Here is a 12780-nt window from a genome sequence, read left to right on the forward strand (position 1 = left end):
CATCTTCATGGAAACAGTGGTATAGGAGTTCTAAAATCTCCAGGTGGATGTTAACATATAAAGCAGTGGTACAAGTGAATTCTTCACACCTAATGAAAAGTCAGGTGGTCTCCATAGGAAGACTTTTCCAGAATTATGCTGTCCGTTCTACTAGAAAACTTTGCATAACTGCATATTATCGACTCTTCTACGTAAATTCAAAACCATGTAAACAAAAGTAATACTGTAGTTGAACAGGTTATTTCTATTTTTTCTATGTGCAGCATCTGTTCTGAAGTGCTGTCTGTCTGCATCAATGCCCAGAAGTTCATTTTCAAATGAGCATCTGCATCTGCAAGTCAGAAACCAAGTGTGGCTTACTTAGTTTGCTGAAGTGCTGTATGGATGTCTCCTTAAGTGATCCTTCAGGTGTTCTTCAGGTCTGCAAACAGCATAATCCTTGTTTTTAAAGAAATAACTCATATATTTTAGTTCCAGATAAAAATGTAATTTAACTGCTGTAATGAACTGATGAAAAATATCAAGCCTGCTTCCCTGTAGTATTAAATTTTCACCACAACTGAGTTTAAGTTGCAATTAAAACAAGAATAGGAAAAAAAACTGTGACAAGCATAGTTAATGCAATATAGATGTAATAACTTACAAGTATTTTTTTAAATCGGGAACGCCTGACAACAGAGGTGAATCTAGGTACTGCCGCTTGTGAGCTGGCCACATCAGGGCGAGGTGCTTCAAATTTAAAAGGTGGAAGACCAAGAGAACAAAGGTAGATGGGGTGGAACATAACACTGTAAAAAGAACTTGAGAGAAGAGAGAGTACAGGAGTTGAAAAGCTGTTCTGGTGCACATCAGCCATCCCGTTGCATAACATACAAAAACACACAGAAAAATCTTTTTCTTCTGGAGTGTACAGCTGTCTGGTAGTTAGATAAACAAAATTCTTCACAAATAAAAATAAAAACTTGCTATTTTGAATAGTAGTACAAAAATGGGAAACATGAATGTTCTGTACAATGTTATACAAAGATTCAAGGTGACAAATATTTTCAAGTTCATCTAATTGTCTTAGGGTGAAAATACTCCTGAGCAATAGTTTAAGTGCCGAATAAAATGATTTGTGACAGAAAGTTACTACAGAAGTAAAATTGAAGGAGGCATGTTTCCAGTGCAGGATGCATACGGTTGACATACTGTAAAATTAGTAAGTATTTAATTACCTTATTCATAACATACATACAGGCCATATGAGGAGCGGCTGAAGGAGCTGGGAGTGTTCAGCCTGGAGAACAGGAGGCTCAGGGCAGACCTTACTGCTCTCTATAACTACCTGAAGGGAGGTTGTGGTGAGCTGGGGGTCGGCCTCTTCTCTCGTGTAACAGTGATAGGACCAGGGGGAATGGCTTCAAGCTGCACCAGGGGAGATTTAGGCTGGAGGTTAGGAAATACTGCTTCTCTGAAGGCGTGGTCAGGCGCTGGAATGGGCTGCACAGGGAGGTGGTGGAGTCACCAGCCCTGGAGGCGTTCAAGGAACGTCTGGGTTTTGTGTTGTGGGACAAGGTTCAGTGAGTACTATTGGTGATGGGTGGATGGCTGGACTGGATATCTTGAAGGTCTCTTCCAACCTTGGTTATTCTGTGTTTCTGTGAACATATATGCAGTGAGCTCTCTGCAGTTTTCAGTCAGTGTCCCATTTGAGTTCATTATTTCAAGCTAAATGTTTCAAAATTTGCAGACAGCTTTCACTGTGTGGTTTTCTATAATCAGGCACAGTTCATCATCAGTGACTCCAATGGCTAAAGCACTACAATCTGGAATATTTACCCCTTAGGGCTTTGCTCATGCTCACAACTTTTTGCCCATTTGTAAGGGCAACAACTTGTGGGAGCCTCAGCTCTTACTGAACAGTCATAATTTGATATTGATCAACATTATTGGTATGTGGTTTGGCCTCTTTTAGTTTAATGTTTCTAGCACCCTTCTATCATCTATATTTTAGGACTATAGCCACTTCTATATAAGCACTGTTATTTAGCACTACAAGGTCTGCTAGTATCTCCTTCTGAATCTAACAGGTACAGCATTATGTTATCACCCAACAGCATGAGTTGGTAGACGGACTACTGCAGCTTTTCAGAGTTCAGCTGAGGATAACTCAGGTGGGATTGAAGCCAGATCTGCTGGTAAAAGTGAATTTTCATCTGCCCTTTGGGTACTGCTCTTACCACGTGCATGCCTTTGGGAGGAAACGAGCATAGCAGATTAAAAAGAAAATAAAGTACCCACCCACAGATTTTCTGCCTTTTATAAAGTATGTCTATGGCTGGTGGACTCAGATGTATTGTTTAGCAAATGTAACTATTTTTTCATATCAGCATTAAAAAGAAAAGCAAATTCAATCCAATTTGAGACATGCGAGAATATGATTTGAAGCAGACTGATTAAAGTCTCTCAGTCCAAATTACGGTATATATAAACTATATAATATGAAATATTAATCTGCTGCTTTCAGACCAAAGAATCAACGCAAGTTTATTTTCACAGACAATAAGTGAAAACAGCTTTATGTAGATTTAGGAAAGTTCTTGGATTTGTCAATTAGAACAACTAAAATCCCACTTCTCCAGAACAAGACCAAGAATCTTATGAACTACGCACTTGGCTGATTTTAATTGAATTTTTTAGTGCAACCTATTTTTTAGCTTTCTTCTTTCAATACTGAATAAAAGCATAAATAATTTAATTAAAAAATTAAATTAGGAGTAATTGATTTGTAACAGATTTATAAAAGCATATAATTCCTCTTGCACAATATTGACTGGCTACACTTCAGTCCATTTAAAAGACAGATTTCCTACATTACTGTAGTAAGTGATTCTAGAAATAGCACTTGTTTTACTTCCCTCCTAAATTAACAGAAATGATAGGCCCTGGCATTTTCTCTTTTTATCAACACACAAAGCTATAGGCACACAGCTCTGCCTGTGTCTTTCCCTGTGGCAGGTTCTGACTCAAGCATGGGACTTCTTAGTGCACACAGAAGATGCTCTCTGTGCTTTAGCTCTTACACTTGCAGCCCATTTTTTGGCTTAGGAATAAACTTTTCTTTTATGATGCTTCTGGGCATTGAATAAAGGCTTCATTCCTTGCTTTCTAGGACTTTAAGACTTGAAGTTATGTCCCAGATATATTGTGCTCTTTGTACTCTCCCTGGACAAACCTTGGAGCAGCAAGCATAACCCTACCTGCAATGCAGAACTGCCTGCAACATGTAGTATAACTTCTCACAGAGAGATCAACAGAACTGAGGTTCAAGTTTCTAAAACACATTTTATGATCCAGTAACTGAGAAATAGAACTTCAGCGTGGCTTGAAATGGTAGAGAAAGTGAGGCAGGAGAACGCAGACAAAGCCAGCAACAAAGGAAGTCTAGACTTTTAAGTGCTGACAAGTCCCATAAACCTATGGCTACTAGTAAGCTGGCTTGATATCAAATGGTATGGCAAGGCACATAGCCACAGAGCTGTTTTCATATCCCAAATGGGGTGGCCCCAGCCAAGCTGCTTTCAGAAAACATTTTGTCACCTATGCTATTACCCAAACATGTCCAGATCCGTGGGGCAGCACTGCTGTATCAGAGACTGTACAAACTGGGCAACTGTGTGCTATGCTGCAGCTTAGACAGACACTCCATTTAATTTACTATTACTGTTTGAGAATCTGAAAGATTCACACTTAAGTAAAAAGGAGTTTCAGTCAGGTATCAACCAATGCATGTTGGGCCAAATTATTCAGATTTGGAGACAGCACATCATTCATCTCCCACTTTGGAGCAGCTGGTGCTGCTACATTACTCTACCAACACAAGGGAATTACATGGCTTCCACTGCCCTCTGGGGCTGGCAATCACAAGAAATCACAGAGACATGACGACTGTGTTAAGCATGTTTCCTCCAACCTGCTCCAGTCCCTGCTCTCCTCCTGTCTGTTTACTGCACCATGGCTTCTCTGAAGGTCAGCCATCCAGTCTGGAGGGCACAATTTTTTTCTGATTAGAATTTGGCATTTAAATTGCTTTTATCTGTGAGGCAACATTTTTCCTTTTGGTCTCTGAGTATTAGCTATTAAAAAAATGTCACAAACAGTAGCCGGCAAAAAAATCTTTCTTTTCCTCTGTTTCTGCATACACACACAGTAATTTTTCTTTTCATACTGTTTTCTTGTAAACATACAGGTTGAGGTTACTGGTTCATTTGTTCAGGCTGTTTTGCAGATCTCTCCATGACATTAGGGGAAAAATAATTATTTCCAATTAGCAAATCAGAGACAAAAGAGATAATCCAATGCTGCATTAGATTTGCAAGCAGTTTGAAGTCTTATCAGCCTTAAGTATCTTTTTTTTTCAAAGAGATGTAGAGGGTTCTCAAAGAAATATATAGAATATTATAAACTTGAAGTAAGAGTTTTAAAAGCAGAGACAGCAGAGGCTGTATACCATTTCCTTTCAGATTCTGACAATCATGAGCAAACAGTTCACTACTGCTATGTCTTTAAAGACAGTAATTGCCTCTACATATCTTGATTAAAAGAAAAGGAATTTTGATACTCATTTATCAATTACATGGAAACACAGGCTAACATCAGCTCCAAATTAGGAGTCCAGTTTAAGAGATGACAATACATTTTCCATCTAAGACCTTTAAGCCAGTATAGGTTTAATGATAATACATAAAGAACAGAATCTTGTGTGTAGGGTAAGAGCAAGCAGCAGTCTGAAAACCAACTGAGTCCTGAAATGAATGATATTCTCTCTTTCCTGACTTCCACCCACTGCAACATTTTCTTTGAACTTCTAAACATCAAAGAGATGAACTTACAATTTAAAAAGAAGTGGCAGCCAGTACCTGTTCTTAATCTATACGAGCAGCCTTACCTCATTTGGGCAGAAGTCCCATTGAGCCATTCAGTGTGAAAAAGACAAGTAGGTACTGTAAGAGCTTTTGCTTATACTAATCATCATAAGGTGTGTGCATGAGTAATTCCTCAAGGCAGGTTTAGAAGGAGCTGAAAACCTTCACTGCTGGCAGTGTCTGGCAGTGTGAACTCGCCAGCTGTGGACCAGTTCCAGCCAGGAGCTAGGTGCTCCATGCATATCGTCTGCTATGGCAAGTTCCTAGTTTACACACACACACTCCTTCTCTTTTAAATATTTTTAAATAAAATATCAAGCCTTTTAATTTTTTTTTTTAAATGACACCTCACTTACAACGAAATAAATGAAAATTAAGCCTGAGGTGGGAAATTTTACCTCCCCCTGTATGATTTTCTTCATTTTCCAATCCCTTTCTAAATAGTCTTACTCTTTCTCACATATTTATTCAAATAATAAAAACCAGCAACAAGAGTGTACATCAAGCATTAGCCCACATACCAAGCAGCCAGAATTGTACCTCATAAAGCCACATGTATCTGCTTCCAGGAAAAGGAGATGAATCAGCTAAATAGGGTTCATAAGGGTTCACTTGCTTTTGTTACATCTCTATTGCTGTTTATAATTCTCAAAGAGCAATATGGAGAGTTCTTTCCCCTTATTCAGGGCTGCATATTTCAAACACAGTAACTGGAGTTTTAAGTTTTCCGTGGTTGCTTTGGTCCCAATGGCCTGGCTCCAACTCATACTTTATGTTATCCATGTATTTAAAGCACTCAATTCAACGTAGACTTAAACAAGAAATCTTTGGCTAAGAAAGACTCATCCGATTTTGCAGCTATGGAATAAAACAGGTCTTACATCTGCCCCTTCTCTTCTGAGAGACAGAAAATTCCTGTTTCTACTTGTAAAGAGAGTGATACTGTAGAAGCAGCCAAGGAAATGAGGATCTGTAACAAAAGATAGTCTTTTTAAGCAGAAGGTCATTGTTAAGATGACAATACAGTTTCCAGGTCTCTTGTATTAAGCTTTTCAGGTAAAAACAAATCTTTCTTTAGATTTTCCCAATTTTAAGAAGGGCCGTCAAGTTTGTCATCCGTGCATCAGGGCCTGACATGCATGGTGCAGATATGTAAATCCAGAAGGAACTGGAGGTTTAAACTCCTTGCTGCAAAGTTATCCTAATGCACTTTCGCATGCCATATGAAATCCAATTTGGATCCTAAGAAACTCTGGGATTTAATCAGAAAATGTAATACTAAATCACATCTACAAGTCAAAGCTAGAGTTAAAACAAACAGCTTTCACAGATCATCATCTGGTGATCTTCAACACATTTTTGGTCCTCTTATGTCCACCCAGGATCACACCTAGGTTTTAGCCAGCTCTTTGCTTCTTCTGCTGATCCTGGAGTTGTTATTACTTTCAAAATCATTGTTTGTTTTCATCTACAAGTAAGTTAAATAGTGACACTCTGCCACAAAATCCCATTATGTGCATCATAATATGGACAAGTGGTGAAAGTTCTGCTGGAGACCTCGTTCTGGTTCTTGCCTTTTTTTGGTCACTTGGTGACAGTATGCAACTCTGAGAAAAGCTGTGGGTCTCAAGGGCAAGGAGATATAGTTTGTCTTAACGGTTCCAGATGGTTTCTAGACATTAGTATTGCTTAGGTACATTGTGTTGATGATCATTGTCAGAGCAGGCAAGCAGTAATTAATTGATTCATTCTGTGTCTACTTCTGGGCAGAAAGTAATTTCTAATGCCCATTCCTACAATGAAACAGAGGGCGTCAGGTCATTGCTGCTGGGATACAGGTATGTTGAGAGACTGTCTCTCTTTGTAAACGCTAATATAGAAGATAAGCTATTGTCATGAACTTACTATACCTTGAAGTCTGAACACTGAATAAACAACCCAGCTACACTATAAAATTTTAAGCGTTATTTCATGATAAAATTCACCCAAATACAGTGACTGAAAATAGTGCCTTCTCTCCACTCCTGGCGGAAACATTAGGTCTTCCTGAGTTTGAAGTAACATACACTTTCTATGCATGAGGATATAAAGAAATATATTTAAGTGGATTTAAAATATAATTTTGATTAAAAAACGAACTAAACTAAAAAATGCTAAGATATTATCAGAAACTGTATTATACTGCCATGCAGAAGAACCTCAACAAACTCAGAAAGTGGGCCCATGTGAACCTAATGAGGTTCTACATAGCAAAGTGCAAGGTTTTGCATTTGGGCTGGAGTAAACCCAGCTATATATACAGACTGGGAGAAGAACTCCTTGAGAGCAGCCCTGCAAAGAAGGACCTGGGGGTCCTGGTGGATGAAAAACTTAACATGAGCCAGCAGTGTGCGTTTACAGCTCGGAAAGGAAGTGGTATCCTCGCTCCATCAGAAGAGAGGTGGCCAGCAGGGACAGGGAGGTGGTCGTCCCCCTCTACTCTGCTCTCATGAGGCCCCATCTGCAGCACTGCGTCCAGGTCTGGGGCCCTCAGCACTGGAAGGATGTGGAGCTGTTGGAGAGGGTCCAGAGGAGGCACTGAGATGCTCAGAGGGCTGGAGCAGCTCTGCTACAAAGACAGGCTGAGGGAGTTGGGCTGGGCAGAACAAGCCCAGCCTGGTGAAGAGAAGAAAGTGAGAAGACATAATTGCAGCCTTCCAGTATTTAAAAGGGGATTGTAAACAGGAGAGGAATTAACTTTTTATACAGGTACACAGTGATAGGCCAAGGGGGAATGGTTTTAAGCTCAAGGAGGGAAGGTTTAGATTGAATGTTGGGGAAGTTCTTTACACAGAAGGTGAGGTGCTGCAACAGGCTGCCCAGAGATGCTGGGGATGCTCAGTCCCTGGGGGTGTTAAAGGAAGGCTAGGTTGGATGGGGCCGTGGGCAGCCTGGTCTAGTACCAGATCTGGAGGTTAGTTTATGATTCTTGGGGTCCCTTCCAACGCAAGCCATTCTGTGATTCTGAGATTCTATCATATTAACACGTTGGTAATACGTTTCCATTGAAGAAAGACTTTTCTTCCTTATAGATCCCAAATCTGCTCTCTCGCAGGCTTTTCATGCAATGCCCAGGGTTAAATGCACAGCTGATTAACAGCTGTGTTGAAGTCTGGCACCACTTAGAATTCTCCTAGAGAAGAAATAAAAAACCACCTAGTATTTGTCTTAGTATTGTAACTGCTTTTTCCCTTCCTTTTGAACATTTGACAAATAAAATACTATTGTGTAGTTTTGGTTGGGAGGTCACATCACCTCAGAGGAGAAAGGCACTTTTGATTAAGTTTTACCATCTAAACCTGAACTGGAGAACCTCTGTCAGTGACTTATCTTAGGAAATCCTGAATGCAAGGTGCTACAACGAGTATGCTGAAGTTGTCTTTCATTATTATTTTTGGAATATCTGTTACTCTGACGGATTATTACATGTTCACGAAAGAACAATACACCTTTTTTTTCCTCACTCTGCCACAACAGTTCCAATATTTAATATAAGTGAGGATCTTTCAGAGTTCAAAATCCAGAGACTGTTCAAAACTTTGTCTCATACATCACCACACAAGGTCAGAGATACGATCCCTATCATATAACATTCATGTTCCGGAACTATTTTGAATCACTGGAGTTATGTAAGCGTCTTTATAGAAACTCTGTGAGAGCTCTCTGAAGTAGTATTTTCAGCAGTTGTCATCTTGGCTGTGGGAATTAGGAAGTCCACCACAGAGCCCTGTTCTTCAAACTGATTCACTTATTCAGGGCAAGATCTGTCCTTACTTCTGTAAGGTAGTTTCTAAAATACAGAATGACACAGTTTTGATTCATTTCATTGTTTGCTTCCATAGATGCATCTCATGGCATCACAAAAGAAGCATTTGAAGGAGAAATGCAGATTTTTTTTTCTCATTAGTGAGGGAAGTGTTGCCTCAAAGGATAAAACCTGCAAGTTTTAGTACTGAGCGCAGTCACTGGCCCCAGCCTGACAGGTAAATTTCTCCTTGTGCAGGTTTGCCATCACGGTTTAAGTGAGTCTTTCTGGATACTCTGTACATTTTGAATAGAAGCCTAACCAATTCTGTAAGTGGATTCAGTTGATCACAAACCTGTTAAGAGCAGCCAGGTGGAAATCCAATACTTGAACAAAAGACTTATGCAAAAGCCAGCATTCTTTTAGCTCATGCTACTGTTTGCCACTATTCTGCAGTCCTCGCCTGAAACATGTGAATATAGTATTTCACTGCAGGCCTAGGTACAACTGAAAGAAACTTGCAAGTAATCTCTTCTGGCTATGGTGCAGGAACAGCTATCAGATTGAGCAGCACTTTGTATATCACCTTTTGTTTAACAGGTGAGTGCTGGATATATAAGTACACCACAAATGCATCACAAAGGATCTTTGGTGATTCACAGACAAAATGAGGAACATAGTATGAGACAGACAGGAGAGGAAACTGCCCACTTTCTGGCAGAACTATTTTGGATTCCTCACACTACTCCAGAGCTGGTCCCAACAGTACGAGCATGACCAGAGACTGGACTGCTCACTCTGCCTAAAAACCCAGCTCTGCTGAAGCTACTGAGTATTCTGCATCCTTCCTCTCAACGCTTTTATTTTTTTTTAAAATAATAAAAAAAAAGAGCCATGCTTTCAGTGAAGGCTTTTGAGATTATTAATGTACTGTTGATTAGAGAAAATTAACATACAGCAAGTTTGTGTTGAGTGCAATAACTCAGGTTTTCAATTTTTATCAAGAATAACAGTTTTTATCTATTTCTGAACCACCAGGTACCACTCATACATATGATACAAGTGACATATAAGTTTTTGTTAAACACGTTGAAGAAAAGACAACAGGAATTACCTCATTCTGTCAAACATGCCTAGAACTCATAGAATCATAGAATCATTTAATGGTTTGGGTTGGAAGGGACTTTAGAAGATTGTATTATTCTAGCCCCCCTACCATGAGAAAGGACATCTCCCACTACACCACGATACTCACAGCCTCATCCAGTCTGGCCTTTAAAACTGTGCAAAGCTAACTGGACAACTGTAATCCCACTGACATAAGAATTTCTACAAAATTAACAAAAAGCTGAATAATTTTTTTTAAGACTATCAAAATATCCTCAATATCCAGTGGCTTGTCAACTCATAGAATAATTTATAATTATTACAGAAATAAGCACTTTTTTTCTTATTGCTCTGTTTTTTTGTAATGATTTGTAAAAGGAAGCATCTTTCATTTCAGCCTCAAGGCTGAACATGTAAGTTGATTTAGCATAAATCCTTCATAACATAAGGTAGGTCTAGATGAAAAGATTATGGTACCAGATTGAACAAGAAAGCAACGGAAAGCAGGTGTTTTTTAATAGTAGTAATAAAAATCAAATTCCATCTTTTAATTAGAAGCAACCCATAAGAATCCCTAACTAATAGCACATTATTATTTGTATTACTTCAAAACCAGTAGGGATATAGCATTCTGTCACCTAAAACCATTAAAAACAATTATTAGAATCATTCCTTGCCATTGAGTGAACTTAGTTTTCTGTGGTTAAGAGTAGTTTTTACTGTAATTACTGGAGATGGCAGTGTAGATAACTTAAAGGGCAAACTCCACCACCGCCAGCAAAAAGTATAAAAAACTTAATCCAGAATTTCCAAATTGAAAGCAACCTTGGAAATAGTATCAAATCCATAATTTATTTATAACCATTAACGTTTTCATTACAAAATAAGAGACATGGATACAGCTATTTTCCTTATTTCTTTTCAACCTTTTTCTCAACTTTTTTTTTCCTGCTTTGCTCATGTTTTACAGCAACTCTCTTGAGACTACAAGAAATAAGTCTTTTAAAAACATCCATAAAACCTTATGCCATTATCTGACAGCTGATGCAAACATAGCCAGCTTGTTTAGCATAAGATTTCATCACTTGTTGAAACAATAGCTTGGTTGCTCTTGGCTAATATAACTAGTGTCAGAAACTGCAAGCTCCAAAAACACTTTAAACCATGCAAACAGAAGCAGGCTTTAGAAAGGCAGACGTAGTCAATCAGCTCCTGACAAAAGCAGACCATCTAAATGCTACGTTTATTTAAATTCTTCACACTCTTTCTTTGACATGAAGAGACAACATTCACATATCCTTCACCGTTCATAAATCTTACTGGGATGCAATAGCACATTAATCAGAACTAGTGAAAGTAATGCAGTCCACAGCTAATATTCAGAAGGCACTCCTCTGCATTTCTGTGCAGAAGGATGCTTAACCAGCAGAGTATTCTTAAAGGATCCCCCAAAGAGGAATCCCCACCACTTGCCTAAACAAAAATGCAAAGAATCTTTTATCAAGGATTTCTCTGTTTAAGTAGTTTCATTGTTAAAACAAACGAACAAACTTTGGAGAATTCCCTGTTACATCCTTTCATTTAACTTGAGAGTTAATTTATAGCTTCAATGAAATGTGAGAGATGAGATGGAGACATCTGCTTACTGAATATCTTGAAATTAAACTAAAAAAAGAATGTGAAAAAGGGTAGTGGAAAACAGAGCATTGGTATAGCTTGACACAGCATTCTCTGCAGTTAGTGGGTAAACTACTGGATACAAGTTTGGGAAGAATAATGGCAATAGATTCTCTGGCTAGGTTTTCATCGTTCTGACTGATCACTAGAAATCACTCTCAGCTGCCACAGAACGAATTCCACTGACAATGTGCTCATTGCTTTTTAAAAAAATCTTAAAGAATTAGATTTTTAGAGTTACACATGATCAATCATTGGCTTAATCACTGCTTTGCTGTTTTGTGGTTTCTTAGGCAGTAGATACCGCCCTTTAAACTTTTTAATTTTTAATGCAATTTTAATTCATAATCCAATGATACGTGTTTCTGTCATACAGTTATAATTGCAAACAGAAATTGTCCATACAGCAGATCTAGAATGTTTACATGAAGCAGCCAGCAACACAGGAACCTCTGAAATTCTTCTTTAGAACAAGTACATTTTAAATATTAAGAGGCTTTAAGTAACATAATAATAATTTAGACTTCAAAGAAACAGTAAGCATACTTAATTCTTGCAGCATTGTACTCCAGTCTGGGTCTTACTTACTGTTTAAAGTATTTCTGTTCGTGTCCTCTCCCTTTGCAGCGTATTTCCACTTTGCTGCATCATTGTTAGGAATGCCAACAGGTTTTGAGCATGTCTTGCTTACAGTCACTCTTCAAATTGTGATTTTCTATGTTAACTGCACATTTTCATTGTATTAAAAAAAAAAAAATTCTTTCACTTTTCAGAAGAGCTAAATCTAGGTGTAAAACTCAAAATCCACTCAGAATCAAGGGCTGTGCTTCAGCATAGGTACTGCAGTTCTAAAAACAGGAAAGTAAGAATGAATACAAGAACACCTGTGATTTCCACATAGTATTTCCTATTTAGCAATTTTGTATTCATTGGGTTATCAACTGATTATTACCTGGCAGCTGCAGTGCTAACACTCATCAACAAATTTGTTAGTTGGAAAATCACAGAATCACAGAATGGTTTGGGATAGAAGGAACCTTTAAGATCATCTAGTTCCAACCCCCCTGCTAAAGGTAGGGACCCCTCCCTCTAGACCAGCTTGCTCAAAGCCCACCCAACCTGGCCCTTGAATGCTTCCATGGAGGGGCATTCACAACCTCACTGGGCAACCTATTCCAGTGTCACACCACCCTCAGTCAAGAATTTCTTCCAAACATCTAGTCTAAACCTACCCTTGTCCAGTTTAAAAGCATTTACCCTTATCCAGTTGCTACCCACCCTTATAAAAAGTCCCTTCCCAGCTTG

The 12780-nt window shown here is 38.7% G+C and overlaps 1 protein-coding gene and 1 long non-coding RNA gene across 5 annotated transcripts in view; one reads left to right on the top strand and one right to left on the bottom strand.

The window, feature by feature from the left end:
• SHISA9 (shisa family member 9) overlaps positions 1 to 12780 on the top strand; it is a 157718-nt gene that overhangs the window by 35189 nt on the left and 109749 nt on the right. The window lies entirely within an intron of this gene.
• Positions 1 to 12780, bottom strand: part of LOC104913457 (uncharacterized) — a 319967-nt gene that overhangs the window by 15124 nt on the left and 292063 nt on the right. The window contains exon 14 of the long non-coding RNA XR_004161534.2: positions 12064 to 12323. This is a non-coding gene — a long non-coding RNA (uncharacterized LOC104913457). The remainder of the gene's footprint in view (positions 1 to 12063; positions 12324 to 12780) is intronic.

The sequence above is a fragment of the Meleagris gallopavo genome, chromosome 16 (genome assembly GCF_905368555.1).
Source record: "Meleagris gallopavo chromosome 16, MGAL_WU_HG_1.1, whole genome shotgun sequence".
NCBI lineage: Eukaryota > Metazoa > Chordata > Aves > Galliformes > Phasianidae > Meleagris > Meleagris gallopavo.